The sequence below is a fragment of the Onthophagus taurus genome, chromosome 11, assembly GCF_036711975.1.
Source record: "Onthophagus taurus isolate NC chromosome 11, IU_Otau_3.0, whole genome shotgun sequence".
NCBI classification, from domain to species: Eukaryota; Metazoa; Arthropoda; class Insecta; order Coleoptera; family Scarabaeidae; genus Onthophagus; species Onthophagus taurus.
The window spans coordinates 5,252,510-5,269,393 of NC_091976.1; the positions used below are offsets into that span (position 1 = coordinate 5,252,510).

Genomic DNA, 16,884 nt, shown 5'->3' on the forward strand with positions numbered 1-16,884 from the left:
AGGTCTACTATTTCAAGTTGAATCTGTACATGATAGTAATAATTATACTTCCGATGTAATTGAAAATTTCCGTTATCGTTTATGAAAACAATTTTTTTTTTGATTTATTGCTTGGAATAGATGTAAGCTCTTGAAATTCGCTGGACACTTCACCTCGACGATGGCATTTTCGTTTTTTATTGTTTCATTTGGACTTGCAACTAAGAATCCATATATCTTACGAATGAATAGAGCTCAAGAATTTGCTGACAAGTTATATTTACTTTCAAATTTTTTTACTGCAAGCCATTCATAGTCTTGGCTATGTCTAGTATTATTGTTTCCAGCAAATTTCGAGTACAAGATTGATTTAACTTTATTTAAGCAAGACGTGTCATTGCTCATCTTACATACATCACCAGATCTCGATGCAGTTAGGCACAGATACCTTTCTTGGATCCATTTCTGATTGGTACTTTAGCTTCTGGTAAGAATTTGTATTTTATTTATGTTAATGCACCCATCTTGCACGTTTTCAGTAAATTCTTCTTTCTTTTATATTCTTTATATGAAATGTCACTCATAAGTTATAACCGAATTGCTATCATTATCATTAGCAACATAACCCTGATCGGCTTTCGCTACCTACCTGAATTACCCTGTATACACAAGTATTTTATTTTATTGTATACAATTATTTTATAGCAGTACCACTCCGGATGATGCATCGTAATTGACGTTGTTCGAGCGTTTAGCGTTTACACCAGGCATCTGCAATTAAGGTTATCATAGGAATTCAGTCATTATTTACTTCTCCGGAAGCTGTAACTAAATTAAATTCTTCTTCACCTGCGTTCTTCATAGACTTCCATGCTTAATCCATGATTTTGTCACTTACGGTTTCTTGATATTTTTGGAGTGTTTTTGATAACATAAATGGTATATCCACACATAACAATAATTCTTCAGTCTGTGTATATCCGGTACCGACAGATAACATAAACAACGGCAGAGTTTATCTCAATAGACTCTTTGCTTTCTTCAGTATAAAGCTTCTTTTTTATCCCGCACATAAAACTTAAAAGAAATGAGCTGTTAAGCCCTTCTTTTGACTCATTAATAAATTTAATGCGAGTTTTGTTGCAGTTGAATGGATTATCCTCCACCATCAGTATTTACGTTGATGAATCCTCTACTGCTGTAAGCCACTCAGTTCATTTCAAAAATCTTAAAACCTTATATAATAATATTAAATCATTAAAGTCTAAAATTACAGACAATAATTTAGTAGTTACCTTGGGTGACAAAGGCGCTTATATTTCCAAGACTTTTGACTTTTTCAAGGAGAACAACATTTATAAAATTAAGTCTAACCCCACCAAAACCTTCAATGATCAACTCAGAAAATTCATAAGAGAAAACTCTACTCTTTTAACAAAATTTAACATTAATTGTTTTAAATCTTTACAAATGAACCCCCTAATTCCGACCCTAAAAATCCTCATAAAACTACACAAGAAAGAAAAAAGTATTAGACCGATCATTAGTAACTTAAATACGCCCACTAGTAAAGTTTCTAAAAACATTCAGAAATTTCTTTTCAATCTTTTCCGAAACAAAATTAACTACACCATTAAAAATTCTACAGAATTGATTCATAAACTGAAAAATAATATAAAACTTAATCATAATAGTAAACTAATATCGCTCGACATCAAAAATCTCTATGCTAATGTACCAATAGAGCAAACCCTGGAAATAATTAAAAAACATCTAATCGAATCTCAGGACTCCTCTAACTTCAATATCATGGAGATAAACTGTTTTATGGAATTACTTCGCTTAACATGTAAACAGAATTTCCCCCTCAAATAAATACATTTTATTTACCAAAGAAATTGCTTTTTACGCTAGATATGTTGACGATATTTTTATTATTTTTAATGGTAACTATGCTAAATTATCCGCGTTACACAATATCTTCAATAATATAAATAATCTGCAATTCACTATTGAAAAAGAAAACAATAACACACTTAATTTTCTTGACCTTCAAATTATTAGAAACAATACAGATAATATTTTACAATACAATATTTTCCGAAAACCAACCACCTCAGATAATATTATTCCAAATAACTCATTTACCTGTTATCAACATAAAACAGCGAGTTTTAGATTTTTCTTTAATAGATTGTACAATGTACCCCTTAATGAGCGAGATACCATCTCAGAAATTCAAAAAATTATTAAAATAGGAATAAACAATAATTTCACTATCGCCGAAATGCAAAACATATATTTCAATTCATGATGTGGATCCTTATTATCAATATGTATATGAAAATAATTAAATTTATATTTATGCTTTTATTGATAAATTAAGTTATACACTCTGCCTGACGCGTTTCGGCGATTTACGCCATCTTCGGAGGCTTTCGTCCTTTTTGGTTATGTTATGTAGTAGGTACATAAAAATATTGGTTTCTTTTTTGGTAGAGCTAAGGTGTTTCCTGCAGGAATTATTTCAAACATTAATATTTATTGAGCTGGATTACTATTTGTTTTTCTCTCGGGAGCGAACAAATTGTAGAAAATGGCGTGCTATGTGTTCGCATGCTGTCTTGCGCAAGACAGCATGCGAACACAATTTATCAATAAAAGCATAAATATAAATTTAATTATTTTCATATATTTCAATGTCCACAATTCACACATTAATAAAATAGTATACCCACACAACAAATATACACAAAAATTCTTATCTATACCTTATCAACCTTCTTTGACTAAATCACTTAACCGCAACTTATCTAGATATGACATTACAGCTTCTTTTAAATCCGAAAATAAAATTTACAACCACCTTTTCAATAACAAACATTGAAATAAAATGTTTAGAATGTGACATGTTATACATTGGTCAAACGGGTAGTAATATACAAACAAGATTCAAGGAACATTTAACGAAGGATAACTCAGCTGTTTACAAACATATTCACAACTTTAATCATAAAATAGATATCAATAATTTAAAACTTGTCAGAAATGTTCACAAATCTAAGGAGTTAGACCTTTTAGAAGAATATTACATCAACAATTACAATAATCGCCTTATGAATGACATTAATGATTTGAATAACTTTAGATATTTCACTAAATTTATAAAATAAGCTTGTTCTCATATTCAAATTTCCCAGCTTCTTAAAAAAAACTCCAACGTCAACGCATGCGTTACCTCCTTTCAGATCATCTTCTCGTACTTGTTCCAATAGTCCAAATTTATCAACCATCCGAGACAGATGGACTCCAAATAAATTTTTATTTCATAATTTGTAAGTTATAAATTCCATTACATTGTTGTGAATCAAAATATTAAAAAAAAAACTAATTATAAAAAGTGGGCTACGACTACTGTATTTTTATAAAAAAAAAAATGATTAACGAAAAATATAAATAATATGAAAAAGTCAATATAAGATTGTAATTAATAAAATTGTTAATAAACATTATCATATTGAAGAAGTCGTATAATTTTCTGATAATTAACATCGACGAGAAAAAGAGTCTTAATAACTGGTGGCATATCGGTGGGATAGTCCGATCAGCACGAATTCCACAACAAGAGAAATTGTATCCTTGTTTCGATGTTGATTTGAAGAAAGCGAAGCTCAAGAAGCGGCAGCAACCGGAAGGAGAAGCAAAGATCACGGGATAACAGCGACCTAAAGGAGAAGCGAAGCTCACGTGACGACAGCAACCGGAAGGAGAAGCGAAGCTCAAAGGGCAACAACGACCGGAAAGGAAAGCGAAATTTGCAGAACAGCGACTGGACGGAGAAGCGGTGCTCACGGAGCAACAGCAACCGAAAGCAGAAACGTAGTTCAAATTAGAAAAGATAGAAATTCAACAGGAATTACAAATAGTAAGTAGCATTTGTTTTCACTTGAGATTTTGTGGTCTCATTGAAAGAGTTTTTATAACAAATAAACAAACAACCAATTGCTATTATTTTGTAAGTTGGATCAGTTTAATCTAACTGTAAAGAAATTGTATTAATTTTACTATTAATTGAAATAAAAGGTTACGTTATTAGTCTGTATCAAAAATAAAATGAGTTCTGAGGCTGAATTTAGTATTTTCACGGTGCATGAGTTAAAATATATTTCACAGTTATTTGAATTACCTGAAAAGAAAAGAAAATTAGAAATAATTAAAGAAATAATAAATTCTAACTACACTGTAGATGAGGTTAAAATAGAAATAATGACTTGGACTGAAAATCCTCAAAAGGGTAGATTAGAAAAGATTGAAATAGAAAAAAAAGAAAAAGAAGAAAAAGAGAGAATTGAAAGATTAGAGATTGCTAAGTTAGATACTGAAGTAAAACTTGCACAGTTTAGGGTGCAAGGTATTTCTGAGAATTCTAATTTTAGTAATTCTAATATCAATAGTTTTAATATGAATAAGTATTTACAACCATATAAAGATAACGGTGATATGAGTTTATTCCTGATCAACTTTGAACGGGTTTGTATTCAATTAAATTGCGGGAAAGAAACATGGCCACTGAGATTGACCAGTGTATTGTCACCGGCCGCAAATGAAGTTGTGGCTAGATTAAGCGAAGAAGTTGCGAAGGATTATGATAAAGTTAGAGCCAGTTTATTAAAAAAATATCAGTTAACTTCTGAGGTCTTTAGGGCCAAATTTAGATATAGTAAAAAGAAATTTGATCAGAGTTATGCTGAATTTGCTTATCAATTGAAGAATAATTTTAAAGAATGGATTAAATGCGAAGGGATATGCAGTGATATAAATAAATTAATACAATTAATATGTTTAGAAAAGTTTTACAGTTCAATACCATCTGAAATGAGATTTTGGGTTGAAGATCACAATAAAACAAAATCAATTGAAGAAGCAGCGGAACAAGCAGATGTTTACATTTCGAAGAGGGGTCCTATTAATGATAGAAATGGATATAATAAATTTAAGCAGGAACATAAAACATCAACACAAAGGGAAACGAATCAGAATAATCCTTCCAATATGGAAACAGAAAGCGAAAGGAAAGGAGATAAGAGAAGTTTTGATAAACGAAGACCATTTAAATGTTATGCTTGCGGAGGAATAGGTCATTTTAAAGGATCAAAAGAATGTCCTAATTTCAAAGAAAGCAAAGAAAATAAGCAAGTAGTAGCTACCTTAAATACTAAGAAAGAAGTTGAAGAATTATTTGCTCCATATACTTTAAAAGGGGAAATAAATGGTAAGGAAGTAAACATTTTGAGAGACAGTGCTGCGAGTTATGATGTAGTACATAAAAACATTGTCAAAACAGAACATTATTCTGGGAAATATGTACATGTTAGAGGAGTACTGAATGAAGAAAGTGTGGCTTTACCAGTGGCTGTAGTAAAATTAAATTTACCAGAAATAGAAGAACTTGAAACAGAAGCTGCAGTTACAAGTAATTTGCCAAACGGATACTCGTATCTATTGTCAAATAGAACGTGGGAAATGTTCAGTAATGTGGATAATGTACAAAATGTATTTGCATTAACCCGATCAAAATCAAAAAAATTAAAATTAGAACAACAAAGTATTCCAGTAGAACAAAATCAGAAAAATGAAAAGCATAAAGAATTAAGAGAACAGGAAAATAAAGTAAATGAAAAGGATAAACAAAAGAAGGAAGAAAGTGTTTTAGAAGAAATGTTGATAATTCCTAAAGGAAAAACTGATTATGATGATATAACAAAGTTAAATCCTAATAAACTGAGGTTGTTGCAGGGAGGAGACCCTACGTTGAAAGAATACTATGATAAAGCAGAGATTAAAGAGGACAAAAATGGTGTTAAATTTAAAATCTTAAATGGAATATTGCACCGAAGATTTGTAGACAAATTAGGAAGACACTATGAACAAGTAGTGGTACCAACAAGTCTACGAGGGAAGATAATGGATATTGCGCATGATAATATGTGGATGGGCCATTTAGGATGTAAAAAGACGGTTGCAAGAATAAAACAAAATTACTGGTGGAGACAACTAAATAAAGATGTCAAGAATAAAATAAAATATTGTAACGTATGTATGCGTGTAGGGAAAAGCACAGACAAAGTAAAAGCGCCTATGTGCCGAGTTCCAATTATAACAGAACCGTAGAAGAAAGTAAATGTAGATATTGTCGGACCTTTGACTAAAACGGAAAAGGGAAATAGGTACATACTTACCTTGATGTGCTGTGCAACTAAATTTCCGGATGCAATACCACTACAAGTAGCTGACTCAGAATCAGTGGTAAAAGGATTATTGAGCATATTTTCTAGAGTTGGTTTCCCTTCAGAGATACAGACAGATTTGGGGAGAGTGTTTGTTAGCAACCTAACTACGGAATTTTTGGAACAAAGTGGTATTAAAATAATCCACAGCTCTGCATACCATCCTCAGTCAAATGCAGTAGAGAGATTTCATGGAGTGTTTAAAAGAATACTCAGAGCTTTGAGTTACGAACATGGAAAAGAGTGGGACGAGTACATTGATCAAGCATTATTTGCCGTAAGAAGTGCGCCACATGCGGCACATGGTTTCAGTCCTGCGGAGTTATGTTATGGAAGGCAAATTAGATCTCCATTAAGTATGTTAAAAGCCTTATGGAATGGCAGAGATACTAATGAACCAGTAGTTAGTTATGTATTGAAATTACTTGAACGATTGAAAAACATGCAAGAAATTGTAGAAATTAGTATGAAAGAAGCACAGAATAAATCAAAGAAATATTATGATAAAAAAGCAAAGGAAATTATTTACAAAGAAGGGGATAAAGTGATGATATATCAGCCAGCTAGAACGAATAAATTACAAATGCAATGGGAAGGTCCAAAGAAAGTAGTAAGGAAAATATCAGATACCAATTACATATTAGAAGACCTAACTGGAAGAAGAAAGCAAACCCTTATACATGTAAATTTATTGAAACCTTATTATGAAAAACCTGAAATAGTTGCGATGTACGTAACATCTTCGGGGGAAGAAGAAACAGAAATGAATATATATAAATTGGAAAAGAAAGAGGAAGCAACTTTACTGGCTACAGAAGTTTTACAACAATCAAAGGGAATTGGAGAATTTACAGAAGAGCAAAGAATGGATTTGGAGAATTTAATTGGAGAATTTCCTGGGTTATTTTCAAATCGCCCTGGTAGAACCAATTTGGTTCAACATGATATTGCTTTGAAAGAAGAAAGGATTATCAGAACCAAACCGTATTCACAATCTCCGAGAGTACGAGAAATCATAGATGAAGAAATAGATAAAATGCTTAACTTAGGCGTAATTAAACCAAGTGACAGTCCATATTCGTCGCCGATGATTATAATAGAAATAGAAGGTAAAGAACCAAGACCAGTAATAGATTATCGGGCTTTAAATGCTATTTCCATACCTCAACAACACCCAATACCTAACATAGAAGCTTGTGTGGAACGGTGTAGTAACGCAAAATATTTAAGTCTTATAGATGTTGTAAGAGCTTACTGGCAAATTGGAATGACTGAGCGTGCAAGTAAATATGCAGCTTTTATAACTCATCGAGGAGTATTTGAACCAGTAACTTTGCCATTCGGACTTCAATCCGCTCCATTTTCTTTTCAAAGATTAATGGATAAAATTTTGGAAGGTTATAACGAATTTGCCGAACCTTATTTAGATGATATAGCAATACATTCAATGACATGGAAAGATCATTTGAAACATTTGCGACTTGTGTTTACAGCTATGCATAAGGCAGGTCTTACAATAAAGGCAAAGAAATGTGAGTGGGGAAAAGCTCAAGTTGTTTATCTAGGACATAAAATAGGACAAGGTTATAGAACTCCATCTGAAGCAAAAGTAGCTGCAATAAAAGAATTTCGACGACCGGTAACAAAAAAAGATATTAGAATCTTTTTAGGGATAACTGGATATTATAACCATTACATACCAAATTATGCAGAAATTGTTAGTCCTTTAACAGACGCTTTACGAAAAGGAGCCAAAAACAAGGTTGAATGGGATGAACAGAAGGAAAACGCATTTAATAATTTAAAACAAGAATTAACTAGTACTAAAGTGTTAAAAGCTCCCGATTATAAAAGAAAATTTATAGTACAAACTGATTGTTCAAAACGAGGAATGGGAGTTACTTTATCCCAACGTGATGACGAAAATAAAGAATACCCTATACTGTACTTAAGCAAAAAGCTAACTGAGAGAGAACAAGCTTACAGTGCAAGTGAGTTAGAATGTGCTGCATTAGTTTGGGCAGTGAATAAATTAAAACCGTACCTATATTTAACTCATTTTATTATTGAAACAGATCATTGTCCTCTGACTTGGTTAAAACAAATGAGTAATAAAAACGCTAGACTATTAAGATGGGCGCTTTCTTTACAAACGTTAGATTTTACGGTAGTTTATAAGCCTGGAAAAATGTGTGGCAACGTCGATTCGTTATCTCGTTATAATGTTGAGATGTAAGAGTTATTGTTTTGTGACTTAAATATTAGACGAATTTATCATGTTATTATTTGCCCAATGTTTTAATTAAGAGACCATAAAACCTTGAGTTGGGCAAATGCTTACTTGTGATGAGAATCAGCCTATTGGATGTCAGAAAAGTAGATTTCTACCATCAAAAGGCTGATTTCACCGGGCGCAAGTTGTTGTGAATCAAAATATTAAAAAAAAAACTAATTATAAAAAGTGGGCTACGACTACTGTATTTTTATAAAAAAAAAAAAATTAACGAAAAATATAAATAATATGAAAAAGTCAATATAAGATTGTAATTAATAAAATTGTTAATAAACATTATCATATTGAAGAAGTCGTATAATTTTCTGATAATTAACATCGACGAGAAAAAGAGTCTTAATAACATAACCAAATAATACCCTTTCTCTTCTTTACAGTTTAATATTAGAAAAATACCTTTTCTTTTGATAAGTTTTTTTATAATAATTCGATTTTTTAACGATGAAACACGTGAGTCATAATAACTTTTTAGAAAAATTTATACTAACCTTGAAATTTTCAGAATTTATTATGAATATAATATTATAACACGCCCTTCAGGATTTTAAATTTTAAATTTTTGGTTTTTAAGAAAAACATTTTAAGGCTTCTGAATTTCAATTTGAATTTTTTGTGATGGTTTTGTAATATTTGTTAATTCTCCAGGTTTCAATCCGATTGCGTATATGGTTTTACAAATTCCAACTCTTTTAATTTGACGGTAACTTAATTGTATATTTTCCGTTTAATTAATTAATTAAATTACACAATGTACTTTCAGTCGTGCCTGATGAAGGAATAAGTTATTCCGAAACTTGTTGCACCGAAATAAATTTTAATAAAATATAGCTTCATCGTTAACCTAGAGTTTTAATAGTTCTATCAGTATTTGGTTTTGCATCATTTGTATTATTTATCTTATGGTATCGCTTCAAATAATGTTTATTCTTTTTAAATAAGTACTTTTTATGTGTGTCACAGTTTATACAATAAAATTAATAAAATTTAACTTACCTTTCGGAATGAATACATTTTTCAATTGAATCTCGGACTATAAAATATGAAATTTTAGGTTTTATAAAAATTTATATCGTAAATTATTACCGTCTATTACTCCTTTTTCGAGAACGTCTTCAAATGCTAAGGGGTAGTTTTTTAGATGAACATACTTACCCATTGTTTATAAAAACTTTACACAAACTAAATTAAACTAACACTATAGTACACAATAAAATAACAACTATTGACTATAAACGCAAAAATTTAGTTAAATTACACAATCATTAGTAGAAAATCACGGAAAATAAAGTTCAAAACGTACTTTTGGAAATGATTATTTTCTCTACAACATTAAAAAAGTAATAGATAAAACAAGGAGCTTTGATGAAGAGAGTCGATGTCAGCGCCCCTCAGTCGGCAGGAGGAGGTGGGACTAATGCGGTGGTAATACTTCGTGGGAATCTTGACGGAAAATATTCATTTTTACGATACCTTTTTTTTACGAAAAAATTTATTTAAAAAATATTACTATTTTTAAGTATACTATCATGCACGCTAAGAAAGAACGACCAAATTCTATAATATTGAGGAATAAACCCCCTTTTTTTATGGAAAATTTAAAAAATTTTCACCATGCAAAATTGTTAGAAGAAGCTATGTACAAAATTTCATCCAAATATTTTCATAAATAATGCATGTTTTTTATAATTTGCCGAACTGTATGGTAAAGTAGCCTCTTAAAACTAATATTTTGCACATATTATTTTTTAAATCTAGTAATTGATAGATTTTTGTTTTTGGTTTTAATTATTCTCATTTATATGGGATTTTTGTAATTCAATTATTTTGTAGATTCGGTTGATGATGACCTAATTTAGTGTCGAAACCGGTACCGAGGAAATTTTAAATAAACGCGAGAAACTAAAGTTAAAAAAACATTATTGTTTTATTGTACACACAACTGTCTCAGTATTTATATATGTAATTGTATTAATTAAATTATAACATTACATTTTTAAAATAATAACATAATTTGAAAATGTGGTTGAATCGACAACATGGACCGCCATTTCAGATTACGCTGATGAAATAATTTAATTATTTTCGGTACCGGTTTCGGTTACTTAAACCCATCATTAACCATAAGGTGATATTGTAAGATTTTGGACGATAGATGGTGCGCGAATATTCTTATCGATACCGTATGGATGTCGTGGACTATGTGGGAAAAAGCTGTTTGGTTCAGTATCGCTTCTCGGCCTATGGCTAAGATCAAAGTGTAGTATCTGTTCTTATCAGCTTAATATCTGATACGCCCCGCATGCGGGGCCAGTATATTAAACTGATTTTTGGAAATAGACGGAAGGTAGGGGCTTGCTCCACTTCTGTCACGGGTTGGCCTTGTATTGCAGTACCGCAAGGATCGGCCCACATTATGATAATTCAAACATAAAGTAGTGACTTCGAAAATAAGAGACATATCGTCTGTGAAGTTCTAATACCTTGTAACCCTAAAAACATTTTTTTTCAGTAGACATAAAAGACGTTTTATATTAAACTGGGAAAGTATTTGTTTGTTTGTTTTGAAACTGTCAGTTACACAAGGGCTTAGATACAAACATATGATTTTTAATTTTTTAGTAAATATTGTATATTAAAATTTGCAGTGGCTTACGAGTGATTAGCTTTAGATTTTTGTCAAATTTGTGGGTTAGGATATATTATATTATTTTTACAGAAATAAAACACTATTTAGGAAAAACTACTTTTATTACGAATCAATAAATTCTCTAAAAAATTTTACTCTGAATCATGTTTTAAGCTGTCATAAAAACTATGACAGTCAGTAGGTATTACTGACTTTAACAGCTGCAAATGTTGCCATTTTTGAAATTTTATTTTTCGTTTCTCTTTATACATTTGTGGCCATTCTACCATTTGAGAAACAGGTTTTTGTCGTTGTGGAAGTTCTCGCCATTCATCATCAAAATCCAATTTGTAATAAACGTTTCCATTCGGCAAATATTGGAGAGCTCTAATATCGGTGACCACAGGATCATTTGTGACCTTAAAGGGAAAATGACGGGCAGTTATAAAGAATGTTTCATAGTATTACTAATTTTTACCTTTCCAGGTCTAATAGATGCATATCTTTGATATTTCTTGATTGAGTAATCTTTAAAATTAAAATATTGCATACATTTAACTTCATATGGAAAGGGCTTCATTCTTGCTTCCTTTGTTATTCGTAGATAATCACTAGGTAAATGAATGTCTCGTCCTTTTAAGTTCCTTTCGATGCAGCTGTGAACTGAGTCGCATTCCATTTGTGTGTGTCCAACTTCGAGAAATTTTTGAATAATTTCTATGTTATTATTTACAGAATAGTTTAATAATGCATTTGCTATAATATTATTTCTATTTTGGTAAGTACATCCATCACTGTAAATTATAATTGGTCCAGATTCATTCTGACAGTCTGTTGTTAGGTATTCCATAATGCAAGAAGCAAAAGTTGATGCAGTCATATCTGCTTCAGTTTCACTAAACCAAAAACACTTTGCCTCATGCGTTACTACATTATAAACTGTAAAATTGTGGCAACACAGTTTTAACTTAAAAAATATTGTGCTGGCTTGGACATACGGACACACTTTTACAGCTTGTAAATCCATTGTTAAAACCCGACCTTTTTTATTCATTTTTGCTTCTTCCTTATCTCTCTTTTTTTCTTCACGAGCCCTTTCTTTTTTACGTCTGTGCGTATTCCATTCTTTGTCTGATAATTGACCAACTTCATGTTTTGTGCACAAATCACATTTATCCTTTTTAATGGGGTGAATTGACAAGTTCATAGAATAAAACATTTTGCTAAAAATTGTTCTCGACAGGGTTACTTTGTTTTCTTCTTTGCACTTAATTTCGTATAACTTAAATAATTGATTTAGGCTCCGGATTACCGTTTCTAAATACAATTTACTTGAATTTGAACGTCCATAATGTGAAGGCAACTTTGGTAAACAATCAAAAAATTCTTTTAGTAACCTCTTATCTTCCACCTTGTCCTGTCGAGTGGTTCGTTTGTTTGATTTGTAGGTCAAATCGAAGCTAGAAGTCATACCGTAACATCCCTTTTGGACCCAATCATGAACGGAATATTCACCTATAGCAAGTGTTTGAAGAAACATTTGTTTACAAACTTGCACTTTGTTCATATTTATTGTGAGAAAATATTTTAAGGAATATTTTCGCCTACTCTCAAAGCTTTTAGTATACGTTCTTTTTGTGACAGTTTTTTCTATGTGATTAATTACAAACACTTTTCGTTGATCCCAATTCATTTCACTCCAGAATTTAGTAAATATGGCATTGCGCTGAACGTCATTAATTTCTGAACAATTCCTGGATTTTACTCTAAGGCACTCTTTTGATTTGCAAGAAGAACCCATTTTTCTTGCTTCTTTTGGGACATTCTGTTTTACTTTACCTTCTATAGTTCTGCTGTACCCCATGTACGCTTTTCCTTCCATTCGGCTCCTTTTTGCAGAATTTTTTGCCCATTTATCAGGTTGAGCAGTAATACTTCTTTTCCTTCCTTCCGTTATATTGCCATGATTGATATCATTTTCTGTTAATGTCTCATCCTGTTTTGTTTTTTCATCTTTTTCAGCATTATTTCCTTGCTCTTCGTCGCTATCTGATGTTCCATTTTCCTTTTTAGGTTCGTAGTCATCGTCATTAAAATCATTGTTAACACATTCTTCGTCTTTTTGTGCATCTAGCTCCAACATTTGAACATCTCTTAAATCCTCAATTATAATATTTTCAACAGGTTGCAGATGGCTTATATCCTTCAGCTCCTCTAGCTTCAAATTCGTAATTACATTCAAATTAATTAAAACGCAAACAATGTTAGCATAGTAATGCAAAATAAATAAGTGCAAATATTTTTTGTTAAATATAATAGACTTCGTTATTATACATAATAATTTAATATACTTACCGTAACTATTTCCATCACTCAGTAAATTTATAGATATCAAGTACTAGTTTAAACACACTTTTGACACAGAAATCCACACTAATATCAATTATTTTAATAAAACAATAACATTAGTTATAGCGGACACAGCCTACTACAACATTACTTTATTTTAACAATGCCTACTTTTTAATTATTTTTAATTCAAATTACCAAAATTGTTTCTGTAAACAATATTTATTCATTTTTTATTGATTCAATTAAAAAAAAAAACATAAAAAACAATATATTTTTAAAAAAATACTATTTACAGTATTACAAATCGATTATTTTTTAAATAAATATCTTGTATACCACAGTTTGACTTATACCAAATGTTGCTTAAGAGGTATTCAAATTTTCATTGTGGTGTACGAGGTATTATTGTTTTCTTGTTGAGGTGCATTTGGGATACGTGATGAAAGAAATCCCTTTTATCTAAGTAAATGCGTATTTGTGGATTACTAGGTGTTACTAGTACTATGTATAATTCTGTAGATTTCATAAAAATATAATAACACAATTTTGGATTTTTTGTGGGTTACAAGGCATTAGAATTTCACAGACGATATGTTCATCCCTTGAATTCAATCCTGTTCTCTTAGAAGTTAGTTCTTACGGGAGTTGGAACAGTTTGGATATCAATAAATAATACGGGGAATATATATCAGGGCGGCAAATTAGGGAACTCGGAGCAGCTATTCTTAGGCGGCAGAATATGTACTCCGAGCGGCAAATTAGTGATTCGGAGCGGCTGTTCTTGAGCGGCAGAATATGTACTCCTAGAGGCAAATTAATGATTCGGAGCGACAATTCTTGTGCACCAGAACATATACTTGGACCGACAAATTAGACTCTATTTTATCTGAGTTTTATGAATTACTTTTAATACTCTTGGTGTAGGGTGTGCAAAACACTGGATTTGAAAAGTATGTACTTTATTTAAAAGTAATAACATAACATAAATTATTTAAGTATTGTATTGATAACGATTGTCAGTGAAGTATTTATAAGATAATATTCGTTTTCAGGGTTCACTTGTGTGAGTTCAGTTCAAAAGACAAATTTGTTTAAGATTAAAAAAAAATGATAATAATTTAATAAATTATTTAATTAATTACTTAATAAAGGTTTAATTTTATATCATGTATCAAGAATAGATGTTGTGTTAAATCGGACTGAATACACTAAATATTGAATAATCTAATAGACAAAAAAAAATTAAATTAAATTTTCAAATTCAAATTGATAGTGAACATTAAAAAAAAACATCAAAGACTTATCGTAATTAATTTGTTTAATTTTTTTTTTTTTTTTCTATCTTGGCTTCAATGTCCGAATCCTTTAACTCATTTGCTAAATTCTCGGTGTTTCCTCACTCTCACACTAGATGTCAATTCCAATCAATCGTTTAAATTTTCTTCTTCCGGGTTTTTCTTTATTTTGTTTACTGTTTCTAAGGTTAATGTTTTAAAGGTTCACTTCGAATCCCCAAACAATTCCATTCACTTGGTTAATTATTTTTTTAGAGTTCTACTTTTTTTTTAATAATTCAAATTCACTTTAGTTATTTCTTCTTCTTACTCTTGGTATCGGGTTATGTTTTTTCTTTAGTAGCTTTTCATTAACGAACTCGTTCACAAAAAAACGATGCTTCTAGGTAATCTTCTTCTACCGTTCAACTGTAATTTTTTTATTGTTATTTTTTTTTTATCACAATGCCTAGCGACCAACTTCTGGCAATCTTAGATTATTCCAAAAATAATTCAAATTTATTTTTACAAGATACGTCTTTATCATTATGGGTAAATTTTGAAAATAAGATTTTTGGAATGGATATGGATCAGATATTCGTATCAGTCCGAATTACTACAGTATGTAATAAAAATAAAAAAAATATTATAATAGAAAACATAAATAATAAATAAATATTATAACAAATTATAAATCAAACATTTAGTTATAACTTATAACCATGCATATATAACCATTCAAATCAAACATTTAGTTCTTTAAAACCAATATAAAACACAAGTTAGTTCTGAAGAATAAGAGCTTTTTTTGCTTTTGAAGGTCTTCCTCTTTTTCTTTTTTGTCCTAAACGAATATTTTTTGCTTCTTCAGGAACTGAAACCTTTTTTATTCGAATTTCTAATCCAAGGGCATGTTTGCATTTGTAATTTTTTAAATAGGCTGGACAAGAACATACAAATTTGTTGGGTTGGGTTGGGTTGGGTTTTAGATTTAAATAAAATGTGTAAGATGGCGCAGTAGTAACGAATTAATTAGCTGCTCTTTTACACTTTTTGTCGCTAGAATACATATATTGCTGCTTATTTACACTTTTTGCTGTGAAGCTACATATTTTGCCGGTCAATAACATAAATTGCCGTTGGATATTTTTTTTTGTCGCTGTCAACACATGATTTGTCGTTAAAAATATCTAATTTGCCGCCTCGAAAAATGGCACCCAATAAATACTGGTAACGATCACGCTGTTTATGATACTAATTCTGTCACCTTTGGTATCTCCGAAGTCAGTTACGACGAAATGGTTGAATCTTTCAAAAAATTCAAGGCAAAGGCTACAATTGGCCCAGATGAGATTCCTACATTTTTAGTCAACGACTGCGCCCCTACACTCTCACATCCGTTCTTACATATTTTCAACCTAACAATCAAAAACTGAATTTCCAAGCGCGCACGCGATGTTCAGAACTTTGTGATTTTTTTACTCCCTTAAATGAAAACACCCCCCCGTAAATTTTTGTATACGGGTTATTCTAAGACTGCTAAACTCAAATATGAATTTTAATTTGCGTTTCGAGTTGCAGAAATTGGTGATTTTTCGATTTTGGTCGAACAGTATTCGCGCGCACGCGATGTTCACAACTTTGGGATTTTTTACGCCCTTAAATGAAAACACCCCCCCGTAAATTTTTGTATAGGGGTTGTTCTAAGAATGCTAAACTTAAATATTAATTTTAATTTGCGTTTTCAGTTTCAAAAATCGGTCATTTTTCGATTTTAACATCTATGGCTAACTTCACAACCGTAATTAACTTATCAATTAAGACAGATTTTGTAATTTTTTGGTCTATTGATATTGTTTTGGAGCTTTAGATACATAATTTTCGAACCTAGTGAACTTAAAATTTTATATTCAAATTTTAAGATTTCTCATTTTCAGATATTTTAATTTTTTAAAAAACTTTTCATGCAACTTCTTTGGTTTCTCGAATGGTACAAGACTTTTCTCGATTCTATTAACTTCAATTACTGACAGTAAGTTATTGTTTTTTCGTGATTTCAAGTTTTATTATTGA

The 16,884-nt window shown here is 30.8% G+C and overlaps 1 long non-coding RNA gene and 1 other non-coding gene across 2 annotated transcripts; both read left to right on the forward strand.

The window, feature by feature from the left end:
* The first annotated feature begins 9,099 nt into the window (after positions 1-9,099).
* LOC139431706 (uncharacterized) lies at positions 9,100-9,399 on the forward strand. Its single transcript, XR_011641770.1, has 2 exons — positions 9,100-9,259; positions 9,320-9,399. It is a non-coding gene; the product is annotated as an uncharacterized lncRNA (long non-coding RNA).
* A 1,385-nt stretch (positions 9,400-10,784) lies between these two features.
* Positions 10,785-10,974, forward strand: LOC111419011 (U2 spliceosomal RNA). The gene has a single exon (XR_002706888.1). It is a non-coding gene; the product is annotated as a U2 spliceosomal RNA (small nuclear RNA).
* Positions 10,975-16,884: the final 5,910 nt, after the last annotated feature.